The sequence below is a fragment of the Hyla sarda genome, chromosome 6, assembly GCF_029499605.1.
Source record: "Hyla sarda isolate aHylSar1 chromosome 6, aHylSar1.hap1, whole genome shotgun sequence".
Taxonomy (NCBI): domain Eukaryota; kingdom Metazoa; phylum Chordata; class Amphibia; order Anura; family Hylidae; genus Hyla; species Hyla sarda.
Window position 1 is genome coordinate 219,311,704 of NC_079194.1, and position 19,320 is coordinate 219,331,023.

Genomic DNA, 19,320 nt, shown 5'->3' on the forward strand with positions numbered 1-19,320 from the left:
CTGGACAGTTCCTTACACAGACAGAGGTGTCAGCAGAGAGCATTGTGGTCAGACAGGAAAGAACTTCACAACTTCCTCTGGAGCATACAGCAGCTGATAAGTACTGGAGGGGGTTAAGATTTTTATATAGAAGTAATTTACAGATCTGTTTAACTTTGTGGCACCAGCTGATCTGAAGAAATTGTTTTCCCACTGGAGTAACTCAGTGGAGCTGATCAGGACCACAGTGGCAAAATTGTGGGGTCCTGATCAGCTGAGATGGCAGGTGCAGGGGACTAAAAAAATTGTGAATAAAATGTAAAAAAAATTGTTATAAATGTGAAAAGGCCCCTTCCCTAATAAAAGTTTGAGTCACCCCCCCCCCCTTTTCCCATATTTGAAATAAAATAATGTATACAAAAATAAACATATGTGGTATCTCCGCGTGTGTAAATCTCTGAACTATTAAAATATAAAGTCAATAAAACTGCACAGTCAATGGCGTAAACGTTAATTAAAAAAAATACCAGTCCAGAATTGCTTATTCATTAACAAATTATCAGAAAGTCCCATCAAAACAAAACTGGTACCAATAAAAAATTACAGCACAATAAATGACCCTCAAAAACTCCATATATCAGCGGTCTTCAAACTGTGGCCCTCCAGATGTTGCAAAACTACAACTCCCAGCATGCCCGGACAGCCAACGGCTATATGGGTCAGAAAAGGACAGTTTTAACCCCTTAAGGACACATGACGTACTAGAACGTCATGTGTCCACTCCCGATCTATAACGCAGGGCCACGGCCGGGACCCGTGGCTAATATCGTGCGGCATTGATTGCTGTGCCGCGCGCTATTAACCCTTTAGACGCAGCGTTCAAAGTTGAACGCCGCGTCTAAAGTGAAACCGAAAGTATGCCGGCTAGCTCAGTGGGCTGTTCGGGATAGGTAGCCGCAGCAAAATCGCGGCATCCCGAACAGCTTACAGGACAGCGGGAGGGTCCCTACCTGCCTCCTCGCTGTCCGATCGCCGAATGACTGTTCAGTGCCTGAGATCCAGGCATGAGCAGTCATGTGGCAGAATCATCGATCACTGGTTTCTTATGAGAAACCAGTGATCAATGTAATAGATCAGTGTGTGCAGTGTTATAGGTCCCTATGGGACCTATAACACTGCAAAAAAAAGTGGAAAAAAAAGTGAATAAACATCATTTAACCCCTTCCCTATTAAAAGTTTGAATCACCCCCTTTTCCCATAAAAAAAACAGTGTAAATAAAAATAAACATATATGGTATCGCCGCGTGCGGAAATGTCCGAATTATAAAAATATATCATTAATTAAACCGCACGGTCAATGGCGTACGCGCAAAAAAATTCCAAAGTCCAAAAGAGTGAATTTTTGTCACTTTTTATATCATGAAAATAAGTCCTATCAATGCAAAAATGGTACCGTTAAAAACTTCAGATCACGGCGCAAAAAAATGAGCCCTCATATCGCCCCATACACGGAAAAATAAAAAAGTTATAGGGGTCAGAAGATGACAATTTTAAACGTATACATTTTCCTGCATGAAGTTATGATTTTTTTTCCAGAAGTCCGACAAAATCAAACCTATATAAGTAGGGTATCATTTTAATCGTATGGACCTACAGAATAAAGATCAGGTGTCATTTTTACCGAAAAATGTACTACGTAGAAACAGAAGCCCCCAAAAGTTACAAAATGGCGTGTTTTTTTTTTCAATTTTGTCTCACAATGATTTTTTTTCCGTTTCACCGTAGATTTTTGGGCAAAATGACTGACGTCATTACAAAGTAGAATTGGTGGCACAAAAAATAAGCCATCATATGGATTTTTAGGTGCAAAATTGAAAGAGTTATGATTTTTTAAAGGCAAGGAGCAAAAAACGAAAATGCAAAAACGGAAAAACCCCTGGTCCTTAAGGGGTTAATACTCATTTTTGTACAAAAAGGGGCTTTTATCATTATTTCTACATATTTTCTATGTTTTTTGTGGTTTTGTACAAATAAGATTCCATGCATTTATAATCTGCATAAACATTGTTTTGCACAAAAGATGACACAAGTGTACCCCACTCTCTATCTAGGTGGCATAGGTTTATTGATCTCTATGGATGATGGTACATCACCTTGTATTAGGAAGTGCTAGGACTATTTAGTATATAATAAAACCTTCTATTCTACAATCCATGGACAAGTCTGACATTTCTGTGTAGTAATATAAATATTGTGCGATCAGATCGGTCGTTCACATTGAGCGACAGGATCACAGAGCATCCTTAAACGAGACCTTACTGCGCAGACTCAAGGCGCTGGACGCTCCGATTGTTTGGATGGTCCTGCAGACAGCCAATGAAAGGACTCCATGTAAATATAGGGGCGGGGCGGCACAAAAGGAAAAAAAAAAAAAAAGACCGTGTAACTTTGATAGGGTCCTTTGCGCTTGCGCAGATCGTGAGCGACATCTTGCTTCCAAAGCAGCGTTGGTGGACGGACATTTGAGTGGCCGACTCCGGTAGTGACAGGTTTGTGTGGGGAGGGTACGTGCCATAACGGGTGACCCGGGAGGACTGGACGCGCAGGAGGCATCCGTTACGTAACGTTCAGGTCTGGGCACTCTGGCTATTGTACGCTGCTCCTTCTATAAGGTGCCTAAGGGCTCAGAGCTCTTGTTATGCAACGTTGAATATATGCAGAGCCAAACCCAGCAGTGCACCCCAAACGAGACCCACTACCCCATTAGAAGCCTGCTGCACCCCAAATGAAACCCACTACCCCATTAGAAGCCTGCTGCACCCCAAATGAAACCCACTACCCCATTAGAAGCCTGCTGCACCCCAAATGAAACCCACTACCCCATTAGAAGCCTGCTGCACCCCAAATGAAACCCACTACCCCATTAGAAGCCTGCTGCACCCCAAACGAGACCCACTACCCCATTAGAAGCTTGCTGCACCCCAAACAAGACCCACTACCCCATTAGAAGCCTGCTGCACCCCAAATGAAACCCACTACCCCATTAGAAGCCTGCTGCACCCCAAACGAAACCCACTACCCCATTAGAAGCCTGCTGCACCCCAAATGAAACCCACTACCCCATTAGAAGCCTGCTGCACCCCAAACGAAACCCACTACCCCATTAGAAGCCTGCTGCACCCCAAACGAAATCCACTACCTCATTAGAAGCCTGCTGCACCCCATACGAGACCCACTACCCCATTAGAAGCCTGCTGCACCCCAAACGAAACCCACTACCCCATTAGAAGCCTGCTGCACCCCAAACAAGACCCACTACCCCATTAGAAGCCTGCTGCACCCCAAACAAGACCCACTACCCCATCAGAACCCTGCTGCACCCCAAATGAAACCCACTACCCCATTAGAAGCCTGCTGCACCCCATACGAGACCCACTACCCCATTAGAAGCCTGCTGCACCCCAAACGAAACCCACTACCCCATTAGAAGCCTGCTGCACCCCAAATGAAACCCACTACCCCATAAGAAGCCTGCTGCACCCCAAACGAAACCCACTACCCCATTAGAAGCCTGCTGCACCCCAAACGAAACCCACTACCACATTAGAAGCCTGGTGCACCCCAAACAAGACCCACTACCCCATTAAAAGCCTGCTGCACCCCAAACAAGACCCACTACCCCATTAGAAGCCTGCTGCACCCCAAACGAAACCCACTACCACATTAGAAGCCTGGTGCACCCCATACGAGACCCACTACCCCATTAAAAGCCTGCTGCACCCCAAACGAGACCCACTACCCCATTAGAAGCCTGCTGCACCCCAAACAAGATCCACTACCCCATAAGAAGCCTGCTGCACCCCAAACGAAACCCACTACCCCATTAGAAGCCTGCTGCACCCCAAACAAGACCCACTACCCCATTAGAAGCCTGCTGCACCCCAAACGAAACCCACTACCCCATTAGAAGTCTGCTGCACCCCAAACGAAACCCACTACCACATTAGAAGCCTGGTGCACCCCATACGAGACCCACTACCCCATTAAAAGCCTGCTGCACCCCAAACAAGACCCACTACCCCATTAGAAGCCTGCTGCACCCCAAACGAAACCCACTACCACATTAGAAGCCTGGTGCACCCCATACGAGACCCACTACCCCATTAAAAGCCTGCTGCACCCCAAACGAGACCCACTACCCCATTAGAAGCCTGCTGCACCCCAAACAAGATCCACTACCCCATAAGAAGCCTGCTGCACCCCAAACGAAACCCACTACCCCATTAGAAGCCTGCTGCACCCCAAACAAGACCCACTACCCCATTAGAAGCCTGCTGCACCCCAAACGAAATCCACTACCCCATTAGAAGCCTGCTGCACCCCAAACGAAACCCACTACCCCATTAGAAGTCTGCTGCACCCCAAACAAAACCCACTACCCCATTAGAAGCCTGGTGCACCCCCAACAAGACCCACTACCCCATTAGAAGCCTGGTGCACCCCATACGAGACCCACTACCCCATTAAAAGCCTGCTGCACCCCAAACGAAACCCACTACCCCATTAAAAGCCTGCTGCACCCCAAACGAAACCCACTACCCCATAAGAAGCCTGCTGCACCCCAAATGAAACCCACTACCCCATAAGAAGCCTGCTGCACCCCAAATGAAACCCACTACCCCATAAGAAGCCTGCTGCACCCCATACGAGACCCACTACCCCATTAGAAGCCTGCTGCACCCCAAATGAAACCCACTACCCCATTAGAAGCCTGCTGCACCCCAAACGAAACCCACTACCCCATTAAAAGCCTGCTGCACCCCAAACGAAACCCACTACCCCATTAGAAGCCTGCTGCACCCCAAACCAAACCCACTACCCCATTAAAAGCCTGCTGCACCCCAAACGAAACCCACTACCCCATTAAAAGCCTGCTGCACCCCAAACGAAACCCACTACCCCATTAAAAGCCTGCTGCACCCCAAACGAAACCCACTACCCCATTAAAAGCCTGCTGCACCCCAAACGAAACCCACTACCCCATTAGAAGCCTGCTGCACCCCAAATGAAACCCACTACCCCATAAGAAGCCTGCTGCTCCCCATACGAGACCCACTACCCCATTAGAAGCCTGCTGCACCCCAAAAGAAACCCACTACCCCGTTAGAAGCCTGCTGCACCACAAATGAAACCCACTACCCCATAAGAAGCCTGCTGCACCCCATACGAGACCCACTACCCCATTAGAAGCCTGCTTCACCCCAAACGAAACCCACTACCCCATTAGAAGCCTGCTGCACCCCAAACGAGACCCACTACCCCATTAGAAGCCTGCTGCACCCCAAACGAGACCCACTACCCCATTAGAAGCCTGCTGCACCCCAAAGGAAACCCACTACCCCATTAGAAGCCTACTGCACTACATAGCAAGCCCATTACCCCCATAAGAAGCCTGCTGCACCCCATACAAAACCCACTACCCCATAAGAAGCCTGCTGCGCCCCATATGAAACCCACTGCCCCATAAGCCTGCTGCACCCCATATGAAACCCACTGCCCCATAAGAAGCCTGCTGCACTACATAGCATGCCCATTATCCCCATAAGAAGCCTGCTGCACCCCATACAAAACCCACTACCCCATAAGAAGCCTGCTGCGCCCCATATGAAACCCACTGCCCCATAAGAAGCCTGCTGCACCCCATACGAGACCCACTACCCCATAAGAAGCCTGCTGCACTACATAGCATGCCCATTATCCCCATAAGAAGCCTGCTGCACCCCATACGAAACTCACTACCCCATAAGAAGCCCGCTGCACTACATAGCAAGCCCATTGCCCCCATAAGAAGCCTGCTGTACTACATAGCAAGCTCATTGCCCCATAAGAAGCCCGCTGTACTACATAGCAAGTCCATTACCCCCATAAGAAGCCCGCTGCACTACATAGCAAGCCCATTGCCCCCATAAGAAGCCTGCTGTACTACATAGCAAGCCCATTGCCCCCATAAGAAGCCTGCTGCACTACATAGCAAGCCCATTGCCCCCATAAGAAGCCTGCTGTACTACATAGCAAGCCCATTGCCCCCATAAGAAGCCTGCTGCACCCCATACGAAACTCACTACCCCATAAGAAGCCCGCTGCACTACATAGCAAGCCCATTGCCCCCATAAGAAGCCTGCTGTACTACATAGCAAGCTCATTGCCCCCATAAGAAGCCCGCTGTACTACATAGCAAGTCCATTACCCCCATAAGAAGCCCGCTGTACTACATAGCAAGTCCATTACCCCCATAAGAAGCCCGCTGTACTACATAGCAAGCTCATTGCCCCCATAAGAAGCCTGCTGTACTACATAGCAAGCTCATTGCCCCATAAGAAGCCCGCTGTACTACATAGCAAGTCCATTACCCCCATAAGAAGCCTGCTGCACCCCATACAAAACCCACTACCCCATAAGAAGCCTGCTGCACCCCATATGAAACCCACTGCCCCATAAGAAGCCTGCTGCACCCCATATGAAACCCACTGCCCCATAAGAAGTCTGCTGCTCCCCATACGAGACCCACTACCCCATAAGAAGCCTGCTGCACTACATAGCATGCCCATTATCCCCATAAGAAGCCTGCTGCACCCCATACGAAACTCACTACCCCATAAGAAGCCTGCTGCACCCCATACGAAACTCACTACCCCATAAGAAGCCCGCTGCACTACATAGCAAGCCCATTGCCCCCATAAGAAGCCTGCTGTACTACATAGCAAGCTCATTGCCCCATAAGAAGTCAGCTGCACTACATAGCAAGTCCATTACCCCCATAAGAAGCCCGCTGCACTACATAGCAAGCCCATTGCCCCCATAAGAAGCCTGCTGCACTACATAGCAAGCTCATTACCCCCATAAGAAGCCCGCTGCACTACATAGCAAGCCCATTGCCCCCATAAGAAGCCTGCTGCACTACATAGCAAGCTCATTACCCCCATAAGAAGCCCGCTGCACTACATAGCAAGCCCATTGCCCCCATAAGAAGCCTGCTGTACTACATAGCAAGCTCATTGCCCCATAAGAAGTCAGCTGTACTACATAGCAAGTCCATTACCCCCATAAGAAGCCTGCTGTACTACATAGCAAGTCCATTACCCCCATAAGAAGCCCGCTGTACTACATAGCAAGTCCATTACCCCCATAAGAAGCACGCTGCACTACATAGCAAGTCCATTACCCCCATAAGAAGCACGCTGCACTACATAGCAAGTCCATTACCCCCATAAGAAGCCTGCTGTACTACATAGCAAGTCCATTACCCCCATAAGAAGCACGCTGCACTACATAGCAAGTCCATTACCCCCATAAGAAGCACGCTGCACTACATAGCAAGTCCATTACCCCCATAAGAAGCCTGCTGTACTACATAGCAAGTCCATTACCCCCATAAGAAGCCCGCTGCTTTACTGTATAGAAAGCACATTGCCCCCACAAGATGCCCTCCAAGAAGCCCACTGTACAGCCATGTGTTCTGCTCCCTGTTTTAAGTTACAACATGGCGGTTGATAAGATAAAGACAAAGCAAAGTGTAATTGTTTCATTGGCCCTCATTTACAGAGACTGCAGTGCCAGTTAGGTTATTTTTTTTCAGGGTACTCGTCTTTTTTTTCCTTGTGATTTACTAATCTGTCACCCAATTTCCCTTTTTCTGTCGCAGGTTAAAAAAGTATTCAAAGTATGCAAATTCTGACTACATCAGTGCTTGTACTACTACCCCCATCATGGAACAGGGTCTGTTCCATGTTGGGGGTAGTAGTACAGGGGCTGAGGGATTGATCGCACCGGGTCTCACTTCTGAGACCCGATCAGATGTTATTAAGCAGGGGAGCGGGCGGCATGTTCCGATCCCCTGCAATGTACTGTAAACTTTCATTTTTAAATTTCCCACCAGGAGCCCTGAATGGCCGGGGCCGAGGAGCCAATCAGGGCTCCTGTCGGGGTTTTAATATAGAAGCGCTGTGGTGGGCAAAAATGTATAGAATCGCTGGGGGGGTATATATCTGGCCCCTCCAGCATTTCTATATATCTTTCCCCCTTCTGCGCTATATCAAACTTAGTGGCTGCTGCGCATGAATAAATGTACTGCCCCCCCCCCCCCCCAGCGCTACTATATATCGATACTGACCCCCGCTGTGCATATACTGAATCCCGCTGCGCATATTTATATATACTGCCCCCCCCCAAGCTGCGCATATTAATCTTCATCTTCTCCCTCCCCTGGCTGCCAATGATTGAAAACTCTATTAGCGGGGGAGTGGTGGGCTGCTGCCCGCTCTCGCTGCTAAGAGTTTGTCATTCATAGCAGGCAGCAGCTGCATATCATGCTGTGGGGGTCAGACATATGGATATATGTCTGCCCCTCACATTATACATATACAAATGCCGGGTCACTGCTATGTATGACAAGTAAAGCAGTGCAGGGAGGCTCGCGCTGCTGCTGCCAATAGCTTACTTGTCATACATAGCGGTGAGCCGGCATTTGTATATGTATAATGTGAGGGTCAGACATATGTCCATATGTCTGACCCCCACAGCATGATATGCAGCTGCTGCCCGCTATGAATGACAAACTTAGCAGCGAGAGCGGGCAGCAGCCCTCCGCTCCCCTGCTAATAGAGTTTTCATTCATTGGCAGCCAGGAGAGGGAGAAGATGAAGATTAATATGCGCAGCTTGGGGGAGGCAGTATATATATAAATATGCACAGCAGGGGTCAGTATATGCGCAGCGGGGGTCAGTATAGATATATAATAGCGCTGGGGGGGCAGTACATTTATTCAAGCGCAGCGGCCACTAAATTTGATATAGCGCAGCAGGGGGAAAGATATATAGAAACGCTGGAGGGGCCAGATATATACCCCCCCAGCGATTCTATACATCTTTGCCCACTGCAGGGCTTCTATATTAAAACCCTGCCAGGAGCCCTGATTGGTTCCTCGGTCCCGGCCATTCAGGGCTTCTGGTGAGGAATTTAAAAATGAAAGTTTACAGTACATTGCAGGGGATCGGAACATGCCGCCCGCTCCCCTGCTTAATAACATCGGATCGGGTCTCAGAAGTGAGACCCGGTGCGATCAATCCCTCAGCCCCTCTACTCCTACCCCCAACATGGAACAGACCCCGTTCCATGCTGGGGGTAGCAGGATTCACTCCGTTTTGAGTAATTTCCCGACAGCTCAGAGCTGTCGGGTTTCTGTGAAGCAAAACTCACAGGTTTTCCTATGAGTTTTCTTCACACTTGGATGTTTTTTTCTCTTTTTGTCGGGAACACGCCCCTTTTGTGAGTGATTTTGTCGGGTTGTGCGCCAGAGACTGGCGCAAATTCTGCCGCAGACAGAATTCTAGCGCAAAACCCGACAAAAATGTTGGGATCCTGTTAGTAAATGAGGCCAATGTCTTTTCAGAACAGACCTGATATTACACTCAGGAAAGGTGGTAGAAATGAATGGATTTCTTTTACAATGTGACCTGTTGCAGGCAGATGCTATGTGAGAATTTCCATCTGTCTCTGGTATTTTGCTTTATGAAATGTCCTAGAACTGTCCCAAGAAATAGTTGCAGGTTTTTCCTTTTCGATCTTTTTGTTTTCATTGAGAAAAGAGCCACCCAGCCGCCTTGAGTGGGCCAGGCGTAATGCTTGGGATATACTGTATATTGTTTATTTTCCTGCACTGATCCTAAGTTGCCATTGCATTGCTCCAGAGAGTCACAGGAGCTTTAATTACTGTACAAGCCCTTTAATGGGGAGGTAGAAATCTGGGACCCCCACAGAGCCTGAGAATAAAGGGGCTGCAGCACTGGTTTAGCACTGTGTCCCCCTCAGTCTTTCCTTGCACCCGGCCATCTGCTGTGTATGGGTAATTCAGCCGGCCCCATTCACTTTAATAGGGTTGGGCTTCAGGTCTCCATAACAGCAAGTGGCCGGTAACACTGTGCAAAGAAAGCCCCTGAGGGGAACACTCCATTCATTCTCAGGCCCTTTAGTGGTCTCGGAGAGAGATGCTATCCCTTTATGAGATTGCCTGGGAATGCAGCATATTACTAGAATAGCGGGGCTTTAGATGAGATGTAACTTGAGACTGTAACCCGTTCCCACCTACCACCATGTGTCACTTATTATACAGCGGTCTCTCAAGTTACAATATTATTTGTTTCTGTGATGATAATTGTATGTTGAGACCATAACTCTATGGAAACCTGGTAATTGAGCAGGTAACCCTGACACAGGTAAATAGTACAGAACATGTAATACACCCCTGTACTGTAGGGGGCGCTACCAGACATCAGTCAGTGCATGCACTTCAGTAATACAGGGGTTTTACCAGTGAAATGCCCAGGATCTGGACTGTCTGTAGCATTGTATGTTGAGCCTGGTTTCAGGTTACAATGGTCCAGAAAAAATTGTATGTTGAAAATATTGTAACCTGAGACCCCCCCCCCCCCCCAAGGTGTGACTGCTCCCCTTATAGCAGGACTCCATGCAAATGGTTCCATGATCTGTGATTAACTCCAGCACCTGTCTTCTGCATCTCGCTTTATGTAAAAAGATCTCCTCTTTGCTTTTATCAGACGCTCTTCTCCGTACATAGGTCTGTTAGGCTCACCTCTAACTCAGGAAAGCCCACCACTGCCTGCCTGAGAGGAACCGGATGCTGCACGTGCGGAGGTTTCCTGTGCCACCTTTCTGAAGCTCTGTGCTGTAGCCTGAGCTCACTTTGATGCTTGTTATAGGTTTATAGTGAAATAGTTGTCTTGGGGTGCGTTCACACTGAGCAAATCAAGAGGAATTCGAATTTGTGCAGAATTTGCACGCGGAAATTGGGGAGAAAGAAGTGAAGGGTTTTTCAGCCACTTCCATGCAAATACGATGTCGGGCGGAATTTTTTTTTACCATTGACTTCTATTGATTTCTGCTAGCGGATTCCGTTTGAAGAATGAACATGTTCTTTCTTCAAGCGGAAAGGAATTCAGCGCCGGAATACCGCTAGCAGAATTTCCGCAGTGTGAACAGGACAGCAGAAATAACATTAAAGTCAATGGGCAGAGGAGATGTGAATTAATTTGGAGCGGAGAATTCAAGAGGAATTACTCTAGTACATTCCTCTTGAATTACTCAGCGTGAACGCACCCTTATAGTTGCCTGTTTTAGAGAGATATTTGCCCGGGGCAGATATGTTTAAAGGTGGGGGAAGGAGGTGGGGAGGCAATACTGACTTTACAGAGTTCCTGAGAGTGGCTACATCTGTAGAAGGAGCTAGAATCTAAGTTTCTATCTAGGATTTTGTTTGCTTTTAACCACATGTTGAATAAATTATTGTTGCATTGTTTGAGGATTTACACTGTCATCACATTTCCTTCTAAAGTGGAGCACTATGTCTAGGAAAAAACTCCCATTAAATGCTTTTACCATACGGTTTTTGAGTTTATACAGTTTTTGTCTTGGAATTTCAAGAAAACTGAAACTTTATTAATAATGGAGTGTTTTTAACCATATACGGATTAAAATTTGTACATGTTTTGATAGTTTACTACGGTTTTGAGGAATCCTTTTTTTCATCAAAAACCTGATAACGGGAACTGTATTGCACAAGCGTGATGTGAATGCAGCCTAACTTCGCTTCCGACGTACCCCCGTGGCACCGATATGTGTCCCTGTCCTCTGGTGCTGGTCTTCTTCCTGGGGACAATACTTTTTGCAGCCTGGGCACTGGGGATTCTGAAAAATTAGTACTGAATTTCTCCTTTAACCTCACTAAACCAGATACAGGGTTTTATAGTGTGGGTGAAGCAAATTAAAATGAAGTATAAATGATCTGTGGTAGTGGTGGGCGGTATACCAGTTCATACCGAATACCAAAACATTTTCCCTCCACGATATGATTTTTTCCCATACCACAATACCGGTCGGGCCCCTCCCCCTCAAATGAATTATCAGTCGCAGCGCCACATCGGGGAAATAATAATCATCAAAATCCTGTGAGCCGCCCGCGCTTTAAATTAATGAGATGCTGGCCACGGTGCTATAAATGGTTAAGATGCCGGCTGCATGCGCTATAAATAAGTTGCGGCCGCGTCGCTTTTAAATGAATAAGATGCGGCTGCGGCAAGCTGTCAGCTCCCTCTGCAAGCTCTAAAAGCCTGGCTTTTACCGATTGCATGGGGAGCTAACAGCTTTCCGCTCGCAACTTAAAGGAAAACTGTCAGATATTTTCTCCCGCACTATCCTGGTGGATAGTGCGGGAGACGATTATTAAAACGAGCCCTAACTTTACCCGGATCAGCCCGGCAGTTCGCCCGCAATTGTAGTTTTATTCTATGTGTATATCTTGCTGTAACTGGCACGGGCAGGGCTTCTGCAGCTAACTGGCACTGATGTCAGTGCCACTTATGAATATTCATCCTCCCTCCAGTTAGGAGCGGTGAAGAGAGGGAGAGCTGGAGGGAGAGGGGATGAATATTCATAAGCGGTGCTGCCAGTTAACCTGCAGAAGCCCCGCCTGTGCCAGTTACAGCAAGATATACACATAGATTAGGGTGGATCAGGGCAAGGTAGGGCTTGTTTTAATAAGTGTCTTGTGCGGGAGAAAATATCTGACAGTTTTCCTTTAATCGTTTCCAGCGCCGCGGCCACATCTTAACCATTTATAGCGCATGTGGCCAGAATCTTAACCATTTATAGTGCAGCGCCCGGCATCTCAGAGCAGCGCCAGGGTCACACATGATTAGTTCCCCAGGGAGGAGGGGAGGGGGGATACCGTTAAATACCGTGGAACCGTCATAACTTACAAAAATACCGTGATATGCATTTTTGGTCATACCGCCCAGCACTAATCTGTGGTCCAGTTCCAGAATGAGAGCCATAAATAACCTACATTGCTAATATGTTAATCGCTGGCGCAATGGAGGTGGGACACGGCAGAGTTGCTGGTATATCGGGTGCCACTTCCATTTCCCAGTGGAACAAAGTTATACATCATTTTAAGCCTGCAGAAAACTTCAGCACAGCAAGCTCCCATACAATAGGTCTTCACTGGTGAGTATATAGTTCACTCCCTCTCTGGACGTTTTTCAGGTGGTGCAAACTCATGAGAAATCGTTCAGGCAGTTAAAGTTCAACAAAGTGTGAATGAAAGCACTCACCACGTCATTGTCCAGATAATGTTCTTCAAACTTTATACTTGGAACTTCATACACGGAGAGGGTTAAGGTGAAGGCAGGGGAAAGGACTGGACGCCGGGGCCACATTTCACACCAAACGGTGCTTTCTCAAGCCCTCAATATTGAGGGCTTGAGAAAGCACCGTTTGGTGTGAAACGTCGCCCTGGCGTCCAGTCCTTTCCCCTGCCTTCACCTTAACCCTCTCCGTGTATGAAGTTCCAAGTATAAAGTTTGAAGAACATTATCTGGACAATGACGTGGTGAGTGCTTTCATTCACACTTTGTTGAACTTAATCATTTTAAGCCTGTTCCCCTGCACTATGCCCCTTTGTACTTGGTTTAGTGTGGGTAAATCAACTGTCAGTTTGAATGGGTACTGTCACTTAAAAAAAAAAACACCTTTCACATGTTGTAGAGACATCCAAGGAAAAAGCAGGTCTGACAGCATCACAGTGGTAGGAAAACGTACATATTATTCAGGCCATCGTGCATTGCAATATAGTGCAAGTGCTATGTTTCGGCCATAGCATTGAACTTTATCGGTTTCTTTGGAAAGTCCTATGCTGAGGTCGAAATGTAGCCCTTGAGCTTTATTGGGAGGCACAATATACTTTTGGATTACATAAATGTGTACTTTGTTTTTCTAATACTTTGATGTCAGACCTGCTTTTTTCTTTGGGTGTCTCATCCATAAGAAGGCATTCCTGGTATCATGACTCTTGTTTTCATGTTGTAGACATGTCAAATGTTTTCACTGGTCGAATTCTGGAAGTTCAGACCCAACTGCTTGATTCCGCTGCAGCAGAGTCCCAGGGAATTCAACAGGATTCTGCTGCGCTGTGCGCACTGTTTATTCTTTCTGCGGCCTCTGCACATAATGCAATGCTGTCAATAACGATGCTGGTGCCCGCAGTCTGCGACATCCTGAAGTGTGAACATAGCCTAAGTGTTAACTCTTAGCTTTTAGCCTAAATGTAACTCCCAGCTCTGAACCAGATGACCAAGACGGACTCCAAATAGTCTACGGCATCATCTCCGTCTTGAACAAAGAGAACGAGGAGAGAAGAACTTAAAATCGCAGAAAAGAGGCCATACTTAACATTTGGGCAGGTTAAAGGGGTACTCCGGCCCTAATATGTCTTATCTCCTATCCAAAGGATAGGGGATAAGATGTATGATCACCGGGTTCCCACTGCTGGGGTCCCCCGAAATCTGTCATTCTCCACCTTTGTGAGCTCTTTGCAGTGCTGGAGGCTCTGAGTGTGAAGTGTGACGACCTTGGGCCGGAGTATCGTGATGTCATGACTCCGCCCCCGTGTGATGTCACGCCCTGCCCCATCAATGCAAGTCTATGGGTGGGGGCAGGTCGTGACATCACACGGGGGCGGAGTCGTGACATCATGATACTCCGGCCCCGAGGATGTTATAGGGGAGATTTCACAGGTGAAAAAGACTGATGAGCAGCAATGCACACATCTCCTATTCATGTCAAAATGGTTTGTTGCATTACAGTCTATTTGTGATGCCCATACTGTTCAATCAGGCAGGCTGCCCAGTATCTTGTGTGTGCTGGCACCCCTGGGCTCTCCAGCATCACAAAGCCAGACTACTTGCTGGGAGAGAAAGAGAAGAAAAAAATTTGAGATGAAAAACATATATTTTGGCCAAAATATGCAAGCTTGCAACCCGCATCAAGGGTCTCCAGTCTCTTCAGGGGTGTGGAAATTTAAAAAAAAACTACTTGTCCAAGGGACTAAAGCGGAACACAATCTACTTGTCCCTCAAGAAAATCCACTTGTCCTGGTAGATGAAATAATTTCCACCAAAATAGTCTGACCCCCCCCCCCCCACTAGACCACCAGGGATGGATATAAGATCCTTTAGACACTGCTGACAGCGGTGATCTAATGGTTTAATAGGCGATCGCAGTATGCCAGGATATTAGCGGTGGGAGAGCTGTAGATCCTCTTACACCCGAGCCCAGATAAGTCTAGATGTAACTTTTTGATCACCTTATAAAAAAATTCTCAATGAAGTGACCAAAAATGAGCAATTCTGGACAATTATTTACATTTACACCGTTCACCGTACGGTTTAATTAACATCATATTTTAATAGTCTGGACATTTCCACATGCAGCGGATACCACTTATGTTTATGTTTGTAAATTATTTTTATTTAAAGAAAATTGGAAACTTTTATTAGGAAAGGGGCTTATTCACATGTATACGCACTTTTTAAAATATTTTAATCACTTTTTTTCAGTCTTCATAGGGACTTATGTTACTGGGGGGGGGGGGGGGGTTCTGCTTCTCCAGTTTATATGCTGCATTTTGTGCCAGAAAATGCTGGAAGTTGCATTTAGTTAGTAGATAACAACAACACCCAGCATGCCCTGATACAGTCTATGGTTGTGTGGGTGTTGCAGCATGTTGCACTGTATAGTAGTACAGTTAAGGTTATTGTGTAACATGCTGGGAATTATAGTTTTGGTTTGTGTCAGCTGCAGAGCCATAGTCTGTGTCAAGGAATACTGGGAATTACAGTTAGTAACTACAACACCCAGCATGCCCTGATGCAGCCTATAGCCCTGCTGCTGACCCGAACCAAAACTACAACTCCCAGCATGTTGCACTTTATAGTTCTACAGTTTAGGTTATGGTCCAACATGCTGGGAGTTGTAGTTTTGGTTCGGGCGTGTTTGTGTGCATACGTGGGGCTCTTGGTTGGTGGGTGAGTATGAAGGGGGGGGGGGGATTCTGGGGGTGCAATTTAGTGAGGGTGCCACTAAAAATAAATAAAATTAGATGGCACAACTGCCCTAATGCCCGACGTGACAGTCCGCTCCTATACAAAACATTTATGCATGCACATATCATACACACACACCCCCGCCACATCATACATTACATACACACATACACTCACACCATAAATAAACACCATACATACACCTGCCGCTGCCCCCCCACATCATACATCACATACATACACATCACACTTAGACATTATACACACATACACTCACACCATACATATGCACACATCATACATACACCTGCCGCTGCCCACCCCACATCATACATCACATACATACACATCACACTTAGACATTATACACACATACACTCACACCATACACTCACACCATACATATGCACACATCATACATACACCTGCCGCTGCCCACCCCACATCATACATCACATACATACACATCACACTTAGACATCATACACACATCATACATTACATACACATCACACATAGACATCATACACACATACACTCACACCATACATATCCACCAGTGTTTCCCAACCAGGGTGCCTCCAGCTGTTGCAAAACTACAACTCCCAGCATGCCCAGGGCATGCTGGGAGTTGTAGTTTTGCAACAGCTGGAGGCACCCTGGTTGGGAAACACTGATATACACCATACATATGCACACATCATACATACACCTGCTGCTGGCTCCCCATCATACATTACACACACACATCACACATACACTCACACCATACAGATACAACCACCCTTCCTGCTGCCGCCTGTATTCTTGGTCTCCTCACCTGATCCGCCATGAGTGGACATCAGAGCTGTAGTCCCGGCCGGTGTGAGGTGAGATTTCCGTCCTCTCTCCCCTGCTCTGTATTTTCCCCGTGAAAACAAGCAACCGCCCCGTGGTGGATTAGGTCCTGTCTAGACAGAGCCGGGGAGGGATAGAGCTGTGTGTGGGGGATGGAGCTGTGCACGGAGCTGTCTACATCCTCTCTCTCACCCTGCTGTGTCTTCTGAGCTCCGTCCATCCTCCGGGAGGGGAGATAAGGGGGCTCTGCAGTCAGCTGGAGGCCGCCGCCCCCTCCATACACTCTGAGCCCCGGTGTGAGGTGTAGACTTCCATCCGCTCCTGCGCCTCACACCGACATTTAAGAAAAATAAGGGGGAAGTCTGTCTGTCCCTGCCCGATACAGGGCTAAATCTATAAACAATTCACCTGCCCGGTGCCCAAAACTGCTTGTCCCGGGCGTCGGGCTATAGGATTTCCACATCCCTGCTCTTGGTGGGGGGGGGGGGGGGGGGGCGGGTAAGCTGCTTAATATTAGAACTACACATAGGTAAGGCATACAAAGGGTTCCGGTTACATGATAGTGTGTAGTGAACCATACTAGTTAAAAAAATAAAATAAAAAATCCTACTCTGAGAGCCCACTCGCACTGAGAAGCACTTCCCAGTGTCTGCACAAAGAATCATCTGCAGCATTGTCATGCCCATTTCTTTGTACCAACACAGTCTACCCAGTGGGACTGGGCTCTGTAAGAATGGAGGCGCAGGAAAGGTGAGTATGTCTTGTTTTGTATTTTGCTACCCATTGACTTCAGTGGATAGGAAAATAAGCAGCAGCAAAATAAAGCATGTGTGACTCTACCCTGTGAATTTATTCACATGTACAGCATCCTCCGCATATTTGAAGCTGCAGATTTTATGCTGCAAATTTCAATGTAAACTAAATGCCTGAACACAGCGTCAAATCTGCAGAATCAAATCCTGCGCATTGAATATTAGGGATCTACCGATACTAGTATCGGGGCCGATACTAGCCATTTGCATGGTATCGGGGACTCATTCAATGTTTACAGGGGGAGGTTGCAGTCTGCAGGGGGGCTGTTACTAATGTCTGCAGGGGGGCTGCTACTAATGTCTACAGGGGGGCTGCTACTAATGTCTACGGGGGGCTGCTACTAATTTCTACAGGGGGGCTGCTGTCTACAAGGGGGGGGGGCTACTAATGCTGTCTGAGCTAACTTGAATTTATAGGTAGATAGTGCAGGTGACCCGGTTTCTACCACTGCTCACCATGTGAACGTCGGTCATCTGTCTCGCCGCCAATGCAAATTCCCTGTTCTGCCAAATAGTGAAGAGAAATCTTGGCTCATACTAAAGCAGCCACCTCCATTGCACACAACAAGGAACCCACCTATCAGCACTGTAAGCAGCGACAGAAACCGCGTCACCCTGGTGTCAGATTCCCTTTAAAATAAAAGTACTCGTAATTGGTATCAGTGAGTACTAGAATTAAAGGGGTACTCCGGTGAAAACATATATTTTTTTAAATCAACTGGTGCCAGAAAGTTAAACAGACTGGTAAATTACTTATATTAAAAAATCTCAATCCTTTCCTTATTAGCAGCTGTATGCTACAGAGGAAATTATTTTCAAATTTATTTTTTTGTCTTGTCCACAGTGTTCTCTACTGATACCTCTGTCCATGTCAGGAACTGTCCAGAGTAGAATTTGCTATGGTGATTTTCTCCTGCTCTGGACAGTTCCTGTTACGAACATCAGGTGTCAGCAGAGAGCACTGTGGACAAGGCAAAAAAAAGAATTTCAAAAAGAAAATCATTTCCTATTTACCTGCAGAATCCACGTCTTCCATGCAAAAATCTATGCCTGTTCTGCTTTTATAAAACATCCCATCATCTTTATCATTATCTACTATCCATGCCATGGTCTACACCACGGCATTTCAAACTTTTTCCTACTGGGACCTCCCCTGAAAGACCAAGGTGATGCCTGGGACCTTGCCAAATAAACCAAAGTAATGCCAGGGCCTCAGTATGTCATAAAGGTTTGTGCAGAAATTAAAAGATTGCTAAATCTACCCTTTATTTGTCCCATTATAAACTGTGCTGCTTTTATAATCACTTCTGTTAAAACTGCCTTCCCAGCTGTGTCTCACCAACAACTATGACCACAGTTTGACATGTTGGGTAGATCACACCAGGTCTCACTGCTGAGACCCTCTGGGGGTGTGAGTTACAGCTGGGTGAAGTGTGCAGCAGCACGTTCCTCACTCCAGCCCGACATTAAACTGCATACGTCTATGGAGTAAAATAATCGGGCAAGGGAGAGAGCTGTTGTGCACCTCTGAGTTAGGCTGGGTTCACACTACGGTTTGAACTACGGTTCTCGTATACGGCTGGGAGGAGGGGTGGGCGGGGCTTAATTGCGGCACCCGCACTCAGCCGTATAGGGGAACCGTAGTTAAAGGAGTAGTCCAGTGGTGACTCAGTGGTGAGCAACTTATCCCCTATCCTAAGGATAGGGGATAAGTTTGAGATTGCAGGGGGTCCGACCGC

At 47.0% G+C, this 19,320-nt stretch overlaps 1 protein-coding gene across 4 annotated transcripts in view; it reads left to right on the forward strand.

The window, feature by feature from the left end:
• DDB2 (damage specific DNA binding protein 2) overlaps positions 1–19,320 on the forward strand; it is a 45,511-nt gene that overhangs the window by 12,671 nt on the left and 13,520 nt on the right. The window contains exon 1 of one of the 4 annotated variants that reach the window (XM_056526477.1): positions 2,394–2,528. The exons of 2 other annotated variants lie outside the window; for them this stretch is intronic. The gene's annotated coding sequence lies outside the window, so the exon portion shown is untranslated. Of the gene's footprint in view, positions 1–2,393; positions 2,529–2,569; positions 2,611–19,320 lie in introns of those variants that run through there. One more of the 4 variants, XM_056526478.1, reaches the window with a different exon arrangement.